Below are 12,188 nucleotides of genomic sequence, written 5' to 3'. Positions count from 1 at the left end.
TTGGCGCCTCCGGGCGACAGCGCGGCCGCTCAGCCCGGAGACTCCGCCCCGGGCCGGGCCAGCTGGTGCGCGGAGGCTGGGCGCAGCCCCTTCCACCGCCCTTCGCGCACACCCGCCGGCATCCCGGCCCCTCCGAGGGCCAGCGCGGGCTCCCCGGGCGAGGCAGCCCCTGGCGGGCACGGCCGAGCGCTGCACACGCGGCACCAGCTCCTCCGACCCCCGCGGGGCCACCGAGCAAACGCCGGGGCTCAGAGCCGGAGGTCGGGGTCGCGGGCGGCCCTCGGGGCTGTGCCCTCGAGGGCGTGGCTTCTGCAGAGGGGCTGCCGGGTCGGCTGGGACGGACGCCGGCCCTCGTTCAACCAGTGTCTGTCCCGCCAGCCGGGACGGGCGCCACGGAGCTGCCTCGGCAGAACGGCGGGTCCTCCGCCGCGGGTGCTGCACAGACGGCCTCGCACGCCGGCCCCGCAGCGCCGCCTCGCGGCCGCACACCTGCCAGCGGGTCCAGGCGGTCCCAGGGCCCAATCAGCTCTGTTTGCCTGCCGCACGTCTCCTTCATCTCGTCTAGAATCCTTGCCGAGCCCTAACCGGTTTGGCTCAGTGGATAGAGCGTCGGCCTGCGGACTGAAGGGCCCCGGGTTCGATTCCGGTCAAGGGCATGTACCTGGGTTGCGGGCACATCCCCAGTAGGTGGTGTGCAGGAGGCAGCTGATCGATGTTTCTAACTCTCTATCCCTCTCCCTCTCCCTCTCTGTAAAAAAAATCAATAAAATATATTTAAAAAAATCCTTGCCGATTTGAGGACCAGAAGCCTGGCTCTGCCACCTTCTTCTCGCCCTCCCACCCCCCCCCCCACCTTCTTCTCAACCCCCCCTCCTCCTTGGTCCGTCGTCAGTGGCGTCTCAGGACGGGCAGTGGACTCCCCAGGACAGCCGGCCCCTTTTGGGGGACAGTGCCTCTCTAGTGACCTAACCCCCCACCCAGACCTCCTCATGGCTCCGAATGGCTTTGCCTCAGTAGCCTTCCCACCCACGCAGCTGCCACCCCTTCGTCCTCCCTAGACCCGGCCCCTGACCTAAACGACAGGACTTCAGCCCCCGTCTCTCGCGCAGCCTTCCAGCCCCTCCTGGTCCTTGTCCAGCCCAGGCCTCCCAAGTGACCACCTGGCCAGCAGCATCGTCTCAAGCTGGGTTTCCTAGAAGCAGAGCCAGGGGACTTGGCGGGAAGTGGGAGAGGAGAAGCGGGCGGCTGGGGCTGGGCCGGAGGCTACCTTTAGCCTGCTCCCACGGGGCGTCCCGCAGGCAGCCTTGGGCTCCGGGGTCGCCAGCCGGGGCTGCTGGCCTCTCCCAGGTCTGGGCATGATCGCCCAGGCGAGGCAGCGTCCGCCGGCTGAGCCCTCAGTAACCACGCTCCGCAGTTGGGGGCGGGCCGGGGTCTCTGCAGGGGACGAGGCAGTCAGCATGTGTCTGCTATGATGGGTGATCTCAGTCTCCTCGCTCAGCCTCCAACCCAACTAAATCCTGTTCCGGAAAGATGCTACCGACCATCTTTTTGTTCCTATTCCGGAGCCCGCCGGCCGGGGCACCCACTGATCCTTCACCTGTCCTCTGCTCAGCACCCCCTTTTCATGTTCATGTTGCTGCTTCCAAACTCATGACAACACTCACATGCTCTCCTACATTATTTACCTGTTATTATCTTAAAATATATATTTTTATTGATTTCAGTGAGAAAGGGAGAAGGAGAGAGAGATAGAAACATCAATGATGAGAAAGAATCATTTTTGGTTGCCTCCTACATTGCCTTTCTCTCCCGCCCCCCTGCCCCCCCATTGAGTCTGAAACCTGAGCATGTGCCCTGACTGGGAATCGACCCCTGACCTCCAGGTTCATAGGTTAACGCTCAACCACTGAGCCACATCCTCTGGGCTGTCTTTTAGTTTTGTGGGTAGTTTCTTTTTTTAAAAAAATATGTTTTTTATTTATTTTAGAGAGAGGAAGGGAGAAGAGAGAGAGAAACATTGATGAGAGAGAAATATTGATCCACTGCCTCCTGCACCCCACTAATGGAGATTGAGCCACTACCCAGGCATGTGCCCTGACGGGGAATTGAACCAGCGACCTCTTGGTGCATGGGATGAGGCTCAACCAACTGAGTCTCACTGGCCGGGCTTGTGGGTATTTTCTTACACAACACAAAAGATGTAGGAGCCATATATATATATATTTGTAACATTCTATACAATCCTATATAATAAAAGCCTAATATGCTAAGTGTCCAGCTGGCCATTCAACCAATCAAAGCATAATATGCTAATGATATGCTAAGGTCACTCAACTGCTCACTATGATTTGCACTGACCACTAGGGGGCAGACACTCTGACTGGTAGGTTAGCTTGCTGCTGGGGTCTGGCCGATTGGGACTGAGCGAGATGGGCCAGACACGCCCTGGAGCCTTCCCACTGTCCCTCCCCAGCTGGCCAACCTCCCGTGTCCCTCTCCACCCTGATCGTGAACCTGTGGGGGTCCCTTGGCCTGGCCTGAGCCCTCTTGCAATCCAGGGTGAGGGATTCCCCCCCCCCAAGTGCACAAATTTTGTGCACCGGGCTCTAGTAAAAACATAATATACTAAGTGTCTGACAGATTAGTCTACCATTCGGTCAATTGCTGGACCAGTTGCTATAATGTGCACTGACCACCAGGTGGCAGATGTTCTGACCAGTAGGTTAGCTTGCTGCTGGGGTCAGGCTGATGGGGACTGGATGAAAGGGCCAGATATGCCCTGGAGCCCTTCTGTGGTCCCTCCCAGGCCGGCCGGCCCCCATTGCCCCGATCAGGACTGTGCGAGATGGCCCCGATTGGCCCCGATTGCAGGCTAGGCTGAGGGACCCCACTCTGCACGAATCCATGCACCAGGCCTCTAGTATAGAAAATTAGAAAACACTAGAAGGGCTAAAGATACCATAAATAAACACGTGATTAGAAAAATATGAGCAACACAGAAGATAAAGATTAACACATACACACTGCTTGCATAAATTGACCAGAAAAAGACAACCTCCAAATATGCAAAGGCTATGAGTAGGCACTTACATTAGAACCACTTTAACCATTCAAAAATGCGTTCAAAATCACTAGCAGTCAGAGAAATGGTTAAACAAAGATTTTGAAAAGTAACAAGTATTTAAAAAGTAACATATCACGTTATGCCCATAAATTTGCAAACATTAAAAAGAAGGCTGCAGTGATGGCAGGGTGCTGATAACGGTTGAAGCTGACTTGTGAATATTTGGGGGCTCATCATACTATTTTTTTTTTGAAGAAGAGATATTTTTTATTTTTTAAAATATATTTTATTGATTTTTTACAGAGAGGAAGGGAAAGGGATAGAGATTTAGAAACATCCATGAGAGAGAAACATCAATCAGCTGCCTCTTGCACACCCCCTACTGGGGATGTGCCCGCAACCAAGGTACATGCCCTTGACCGAAATCGAACCTGGGACCCTTGAGTCCGCAGGCTGACGCTCTACGCACTGAGCCAAACTGGTTAGGGCTCATCATACTATTTTATCTACTTGCAAGTGCGTAGGAATGTCCACAATAAACAGGAAAAGACCCTCAAGCCACGCCTACTGCCGCCAGGGCTTGGTGAGGAGCACACTGTCATGTGGGGCTGGCGGAAATGTAAATTTTCACAGGCTTTTTAGAATGCAACCTGGAAACAATTGTTTAAAATAAAAAATGCAAGACCCATTTGACCTGGAAAACTCACTTTTAGGGACCTCTCCCATAAAATATATTTTTACATAAAAATATATCTTAAAATATATGATATATTTTTTAAAATGCTTATAATGGTCCTAGCTGGTTTGGTTCAGTGGATAGAGCATTGGCCTGCTGACTGAAGGGTCCCGGGTTTGATTCTGGTCAAGGGCACATGCCCAGGTTTCGGGCTCGAACCCCAGTGTGTGGGGGTGTGCAAGATGATTCTCTCTCATCATTGATGTTTCTGTCTCTCTCTCCCTCTCCCTTCCTCTCTAAAATCAATTAAAAAATATTTTTTAAAAATGCTTATAATGGTAACAGTAAAAGGGTGCTTATGGCAGCATTGTCCTTAGAAACAGAGCAGCACCCTTCCATGGAGAAACTGCTGACCTCATTACAGAGCTCTGCCCTTGAGGCAGCCACTATAAACAGCAGTCTATTCATTAGCTGGAAAGATGCTTCCAGGACTTATAATTGAGTAAGAATTGCAAGATGCAGACATTATAGGGATCTACTATTTTGGACAATGAACTTACTTTATTCCAAAGGAAAAGGGCCTGAGCTTGTCACCATGAAGAATCAAAGTAGTGCCTGTCGGAAAACTGCTTCAATTATGTACAGGCCACCGTTATGTTAGGAACCATTTCTGTAAAGCCATGTAGATGCAGATCATTGGATAAAAACACAGAATCAATGTCGATTTGTTAGCAAAGGTTTTGTGGTGGACTGGAGGGGGTATGGTACACTAATGAAGGAGTAAAACCAGCAAAACAACAACACAGGAAAACACAAACACACACGTCATGGCTCTGTCCCACTAACGGAAAAGGCGCTGAGCGCGGTGCGGTGCGCATCCTTCGCCCAGGGCAGCCGCTGGGAATGCCCTGCACAGCAGCTGCAACCCCGCGTCCCGCACCCCGCGGCCTGCGCATTCAGCCCCCCAGAAAGCCTTCGCGGTGTCATCCTCTGAGCACCAAACCACGCTGCTGAAAAATGTAAGGCCCTCTCCTGGCGGCACGTACATTACCTTCCTCGATGCGCGGACTGGCTCCCGTTCTACAGATGACCAAAGTAAGTTTCATAGAGGCTAATTCACCCAAGTTAACAGAGTTTACAAGTTTTTACAAATAAAGTCAGTGAAGCGGCAGAGATTCAAACCTACTCTGCTTGGCCCCGAGTCTGTGAGCTTAACCTCCGTTCCTGCCGCGATGTGCTGTCCGTGGCGCACCTCGTCCAGGGAGCGGAGCCGCTGCGGCCGCTGCGGCCGTGAGGACAGGACCTGGGCAGCAGCGGCCAGCCCCGCAAGGAGACCGCCAGCTCCCCGCACAGCAGGCCACGGCCTGAGGCCAAAGCCCCAGCGGGGGTCCTCTGCCAAACTGGGCCCTGCACCTCCCGCTCCCCCCACGCTGGGCGCCAGTAACCCACAGGCTCGGTGGGAGGAGGTGGGGGGAGTGTCTGTGGGTCTGCCTCCGGGGGTAACACCTGGGAGGCAGGCTGGGGGGCCCGTGGGTGCCCCACGGAGCAGGCACACTCAGCCACGGCTTTGAATCAGGGATTGGTTATCACGGAGGCGCCGGGAAGGAGGGCCGGAGGCACCAGGAGGCTCGCGTCTCCCTTGACCTGGTGCTGGCTGCACGGCACGCTTTGCCCATATTTCATTGGTGTGCTGGGGTAGCTTCGCCAGCGCCCACCGTTACATTTTCCGGAATTTTGTGAGCTGTCAGTTCATTACGGCCGCCATTAAAAATTAAATTACATAAATTTACAATTAACTGTGTTACATTTAAAACAAAACAATAAATACTCCTGTTTATTTTTCTGTTCTCTCTGCCCTTGAGGTTTGTACATCTGTGGTATCTGTACGTGGAATACTATAGAGGGGTGCTACTGTGCACCACGCCCCAACCCCATGCTCAGTGACAGCACCTTAGCCGCTGACGGCAGCCATGGTGGGAATATTTATTTACACCACGGAAATCAGCAGACACTGTAGATGGGGCTGCAGTTATTATTTTGTTGCTTGCCTAGATTTAAAGCGACGAAGAAAATATTAAAAATGCAGATTAAACTTAAAAGTGTGTTGTATCTGTGAATGGCAGAACCAAGGAAACAGTCTTCCAATATTCAAAACCTCTTATCTGATTCAGCCAAGAAGTTGCTCGCGTCACTGAAGAATGAGTGAAGCTCTGAAACACGGTTTTGCGTTCCTCTTCCTTGTTGTTAATGTAAACAAAAATACCAACCACCGAGCATGTCAGATCTGCGTTTAGAGAGCAGGTTGTTAAGAATGTACCCACACGTGCAGCCCGTGTGGCTCAATTGTTGAGCATTGACCTACGAACCAGGAGGTCACGGTTTCATTCCCAGTCAGGGCACATACCTGGGTTGTGGGCTCAGTCCCCAGTGGGGGGCATGCAGGAGGCAGCCGATCAGTGATTCTCTCTCACCATTGATGTTTCTGTCTCTTCCTCTCCCTTCCTCTCTGAAGTCAATACAAAAATATTTTTTAAAAAGTATACCCACACACCACTGGGTATACTTCAATAAAAAGTTAAAAACAAATAGAGAAGCAGGCCCATGGGCATACGGTCAAAGTAGGATGGGCTCCTACACAACAGTTTTGTTTAATTTTTTAAAATATATTTTTGTTGTTGATAGTATTGCAGCTATCTCCCATTGCCCTCGCCCCCCCTCCCAGCCCTTACATGCCCCCCCCCGTAGTTTTGTTTAATTTTTGTAATAAAATATATTGTAATAGAAACCTCATTCCCCAAACACAGTCCTTGTGGCGTCAGCTTCAGGCTTACTGAGCAACTCTGCTGTCGCTGTGTGGCAGGCAGTGTTCCAGCTGCAGTGAGCGTGTGTGTGTGTGTGTGTGCGTGTGTGCGTGTGGGGGGTGTGTATATGTGTGTATGTGTGTGTGTGTGTGCGCGCGCGTGTGTGTATGTGTGTGGGGGTGTGTATGTGTGCGTGTGGGGGGGTGTATTTGTGTGTATATCTATAAGGTGCGTGTGCATTGTGTATATGTTATGTATGCATGGTTATGTGTGTGCATACATGTGTATGTGTGGGCATATGTGTGAGTGTGTATGTGTATGCATGGTTATATATGTGTGCATGCATGTGTGTGTTTTATGTAGAATAATTTGGTCCTAGCTGATCTTTGATAAAAAATCTTTGTCTCTGAATTCATCTTTCCTCATTAAAATCCTAAGCAAGTCTAGGTCAAGGGTTGGCCACAAAACCTGCTGACAGCAGGGGGCAGTAGAGTGCAGCAATTAAGCGTGTGGGCTTTGCCATTAGCTGGCTCTGCCACAGGCTTCAACCAGGTAGTTCCAAGCATTTGTGATTCCACACCTCTTCCAATGAGAAAGGTGCATCGATAACTTATATACGTGATTTATGTCCTAATATTAGAGATGTGCATATTATAAAATGTAACAAAATTGAAGTAAAAAATAGAGAAATAGAGAAAAATGGTGAAATTAAAAACTATTGAGGTGTAATTGACAAAATGCACATATTAAAAGTGCACAATTTGATGCTTTAAAAAAATATATACATTTTTATTTGTTTTCGAGAGGAAGGGAATGGGAGAGATAGAAACATCAATGATGAGAAAGAATCATTGATCGGCTGCCTCCTGCACGCCCCACACTGGGAATCCAGCCCACAACCGGGCATGTGCTCTTGACCGGGAATCAAACCAAGATCTCACGGTTCATAGGTTGACACTCAACCACTGAGCCACACTGGCCGGGCACAACTTAATGCTTTGATATATGTATATACCCATGAGACCACCCCACAATCAAGGCTGTGAACATAACCATCATGCCCAGAAGTTTCCCAGTGTGCCTTTGTGATTTCTCCTTCCCACCATCCCTGCTCCTCCGTCCGCCAGCAGCCATGGAGTGGCTTTCTGTCACTACGGATTGATTTATATTTTGTGGAGTTTTATATAAATGGCATCATACAGTTTACACTCTTTTTTGAGGGGGTCTGGCTTTCACTCAGCATCATTGTTTTGAGTGTCAAGATAATTATGGGTTAGAGCGTTGCAGATGGAACACAGTCATGCACTGCATGATGATGTTTTGGTCGGTGATGATCATTTGTGATGGTGGTCTCATAAGATTATAATGGGGCTGAAAATTTCCTATTGCCTGGTGTCATCATAGCTGCCCTACGGCCGACGCATCACTGTTTGGGCGGGTCTCAGTCTACTGGCAGGAATGCCCTCGGGCGGGAATGCCTGTTTCCCACATCTTCCCTTTCCAAACCAACATTGCAACTGGATTGACCCTTGTGCTTCTTATCACAATTGCAAAACGCCCTTCAGCAATAACCCTTAGGAAACTACAGCAGAAAGACTTTATTGCTTACAGGCCCTGGAGCATACATGTTCCCATGAGGTCCCAGGTAGAGAGAGCATGCTCAGGCCTGGGGTTCTGTTTTTATTGGGGTCGAGGGTGGAAGCCTAGGGTCTCACCGGCTCACTCTTTACTGGTGCATGTGAGACATAAGAGAACATTTAAAGCAGGCAAGAGAAAAAACAAGGAGTCCGGCTGGTCAGTTATCAAAATCAACCAAGATGTAAGACTAAGGAGCTTCAGTGTGTGGAGGCGGCCTGGCTTCTTGTCTGGTCCTGTGGCAGCCACTGTGTTTATCTGAGACAGCCTTCAACTATCTGAAAGTCCCCTCCAGTGCAATTGCCCATCCCGGTCATACCCGCCCTCCCACCTTCCAGGTAACATCTTTGACCAGTTTCTTAGGTATCTTCCAGATTTTCTAATGCAAATATATATACTAGAGGCCTGGTGCATGAATTCGTGTATGGGTGGGGTCCCTCAGGGTGGCCTGTGGGGCTCAGGCTCCAGCTCACACCCCCAGCCTCGCAGCCCCGCAGCCCCGCCTTGGCCTGGTGCCACCTGCTCACCTGCTCCACCATCCCGCCATGGTCCCGCTCTCATTGGGGCCCATCAGGGCCGGCAGCGCCTCCACTGCTGCCGCTGCCAGCACTATGTCGCTGATGCTGGTCATGTTCTGTGCCGCCCCTGGTGGTCAGTGCACATCTAGCAAGCGGTCGAATGACCGCCCAAGGGGACGCTTGCATATTAGGCTTTTATTATATAGAATGATTTTCCCAACCTTTTACAGAAAAGATAGCATATTTATTCACACTGTTCTGTAATTTACTCTTTTCATTTAAATCATCTTGGAGATCTCTCTTTATCAGTTTGTAGGAAGTGTTCTTTTCCTTTTTTTTTATAGCTTCTTTTTAGTTATCTAGTCATCAGATCTACCTTCTATATGCCTAGGAATTGCAAGGTCAGCCCGGTCAGTCCTGCTGTGATGCTCTCCAGAACTGCCCTACTTCATGCCCTTTCCCAAAACTGATTCTCCAGCCTTCTCCCCGCCTTCCCTCTAAAATAGTTTGGCTTTAGTTCTGAGATTCCTTCCCCAGGTGGGAGAAATTGTCCCAAGGGTCTATCAAAATGATGGCTTGGTACTATTGGGTTAAAGCCAGGTGTTTCCATGGCCATCCACTAGTCTCTGAGGCACTCAAGATGACAAGTCCACTGGGTTCCGTTTAAGCCAGTCTTCATGCAAATTCTCATTTCCCTGGGGAACTCGAAAGAGAAAGTATATTAGTCTTACTGAGCACAGATCTATAGAGAACAGATTTGCAAACAATGGCCTGTGGGCCAGACCAACCACCTGCCTGTTTTTATCTGGCCCATAAGCTAAGAATAGTGTTTACATTTTTCGATAGTTGAAAAACCCAAAATAGTTTATGACACATGGAAATGGTATAAATTTCAAAATTTAGTGTCTATCAGTAAAGTTTTGCTGGAGCACAGCAACGTCCATTTGTGAAGAATTACCTGTGGCTGCTTTTTGCACAACAGCAAATTGTGTAGCTGTGACAGAGCCTGTGGGATGTACCCAGCCTCAAACAGTCAGGCCTTCGCAGAAGGTTGCCAGCCCTTCTAGAGCTCACCACGGCCCTGTCACCCCAGCTTGGCGTTTGAGCTGTGAACTTCCATGCACAAATATATTGATTCTTTTTTTAACTTATATTTTTATTGATTATATAGAGAGGAAGGGGGAGAGAGAGAGAAATATCAGTGATGAGAGAGAATCATTTGATCGGCTGCCGTCTGCACTGGGGATTGAGCCTGCAACCCAGGCATGTGCTGTGACTGGGAATCGAACCGTGACCTCCTGGTTCATAGGTCGATGCTCAACCACGGAGCCACGCCGGCCGGGCTGAATATATTGATTCTTACTGCCAGACTTACTTTCTTCACTTAGCTGGACAGCCCCACTCTGGATTTTCCTTCTCCTTCACTGGCCACTCCTTCTAACCTCCTTTGTCAATTCTTTCTCCTCTTCACAAATTCTAAATGTTGGAGGGTTCCCAGTGCTTAGTCCTGGGCCTTCTCTTCTCCCTTCATTCACATCATAGATGATCTTATCAGATTTCATAGTTTTAATACCATCTACACACTGATAACTCCCAAATGTATAGTCCTGTTAATTCCCCGAGGAGACATAACAATTATACACATATACGCAACAAACAATAGAGCCCCCAAACTATATAAAGCAAACATTAACAGAATTGAAGGGACAAATAGAGAGTTCTACAATAATAATTTGATAATTCTATACTCTTTCTATTTGATAGAACATCTGGACAGAAGATCAATAAGGAAATAGAAGGCTTGAAACAACATTATAAACAACTAGACTGAACAGACATATACAGAAGACTCTACCCAACGAATGGCAGAAGATGCATTCTTCTCAGTGCCCATGAACAGTCGCCAGGATAAGTCCAATCTGTTCCACAAAACAAGTGTCAATGCGTTTGAAAGGACTGAACGCTTACAAAGCATTCTTTCTGGTTATAATGGAATGAAACTAGAAATCAATAAGAGAAGGAAAACTTAAAAATGAACAAACATGAGCAAATTAAATACACATCTCTCAAACAAGCAATGGGTCCAAGAAATCACAGAGAAAATTAGAAAATGCTTTGAGATGGATGGAAGTAAAAATACAGCATAGAAAACACATAACCCTTGTCTGAACTTCTCTCCTGACATCCGCACTCCCACGTCTGATTGGCTATGTGACCTTTGGATGAGGATGCATAATGAGCAGTACAAGGGCTTTACATTTTTCTCCCTTTGAAAGGGACTCCTTTCTTGTTTCACTATCTCAGCTAATGGCACCTTCCAGTTGCTTAGTACTAAAACCTTGGAGTTATCTTTGATGCCTCTCTCTGCCTCTCACTTCTTCCATCCAATACATCAGCAAATCTTGTGGACTCTCCTTTCAAAATGGGACCCAAGTTTGACCCCTTCTCACCACCTTCACTGCCACACCCTGACCACCCTCACCTCTCGCCTGAGCTGTTGTGGCCCCTCGGCTGCCACCTTGCCCAGTTAAATCTACACACAGAGGCCAGAATGATTCTTGTGATGCTGTCAAAACAGAAATTGCTTTATCTCATTTGCCAGCTTAAAACCCTACATCTGTGTCTTAAAATAAAATAAATAAAATAAAACCTGCAGCCCCAAAGATTCTGCAAGACCCTGAGAGGCCTTCTCCAGTTCAAGATGAGAACAAAATCTATCTAAGAGTTATTCTACTACTGGATGGTTTTGTTTAGCATTTAAACCTGTATTCTATCTGGAATTAATTTTGATATAAGAAGGTGAGGTGCAGCGTTATTTCCCCCCAAAAGGCAGATGTCCCAAGTGTTTTTTATTGAGTAATCCACATTTCCCTACTGATTTGAAATGTGACTTTTATCACACGCCAAATTCTCGTATGTATTGGGTCTACTAGTATTTCTGACTTTCTTGTGTTTCTTATCTGTCTATATACACTGAGTGGCCAGGTTATTATGACCACCCCATCAGTACTTCGTTGGGCCACCTTTTGCCTTCAATACTGCGGTGATTCTTCTTGGCATTGACTCCACGAGATGTTGAAAGGTGATGCGAGGAATCTGACCCCAGGCCTGTTCTGTGAGATTTGATGGTTGTGGAACCGCTGCCTGATGGCTCTTTTAACTTCGTCCCACAAATGCTCCATTGGATTGAGATCTGGTGATTGTGGGGGCCACCTAAGCAAGGTAAGGTCTCCCTCATGTTCCTGAAACTGCTCCTACACAATAGGAGCACCGTGGCATGGCGCATTGTCTTGTTGGAAGAAGCCATCTCCATTGGGATATGCCATCAACATGATAGGATGAACATGATCAGCAACGATACTTAGGTATGTTGTGCTATTCAGACGTTGTTCCACATGAATTAAAGGGCCCAAATCATGCCAGGAAAACATGCCCCGAACCATAACACTGCCCCCACCAGCTTGAAGGGTTGTACTCATGCATGTGGGGTGCAT

This window comes from Myotis nattereri (genome assembly GCF_964212035.1).
Source record: "Myotis nattereri genome assembly, chromosome: 4".
NCBI classification, from domain to species: domain Eukaryota; kingdom Metazoa; phylum Chordata; class Mammalia; order Chiroptera; family Vespertilionidae; genus Myotis; species Myotis nattereri.
The sequence above is the reverse complement of the archived record's forward strand: the minus strand, read 5'-3'. Positions refer to the sequence as shown.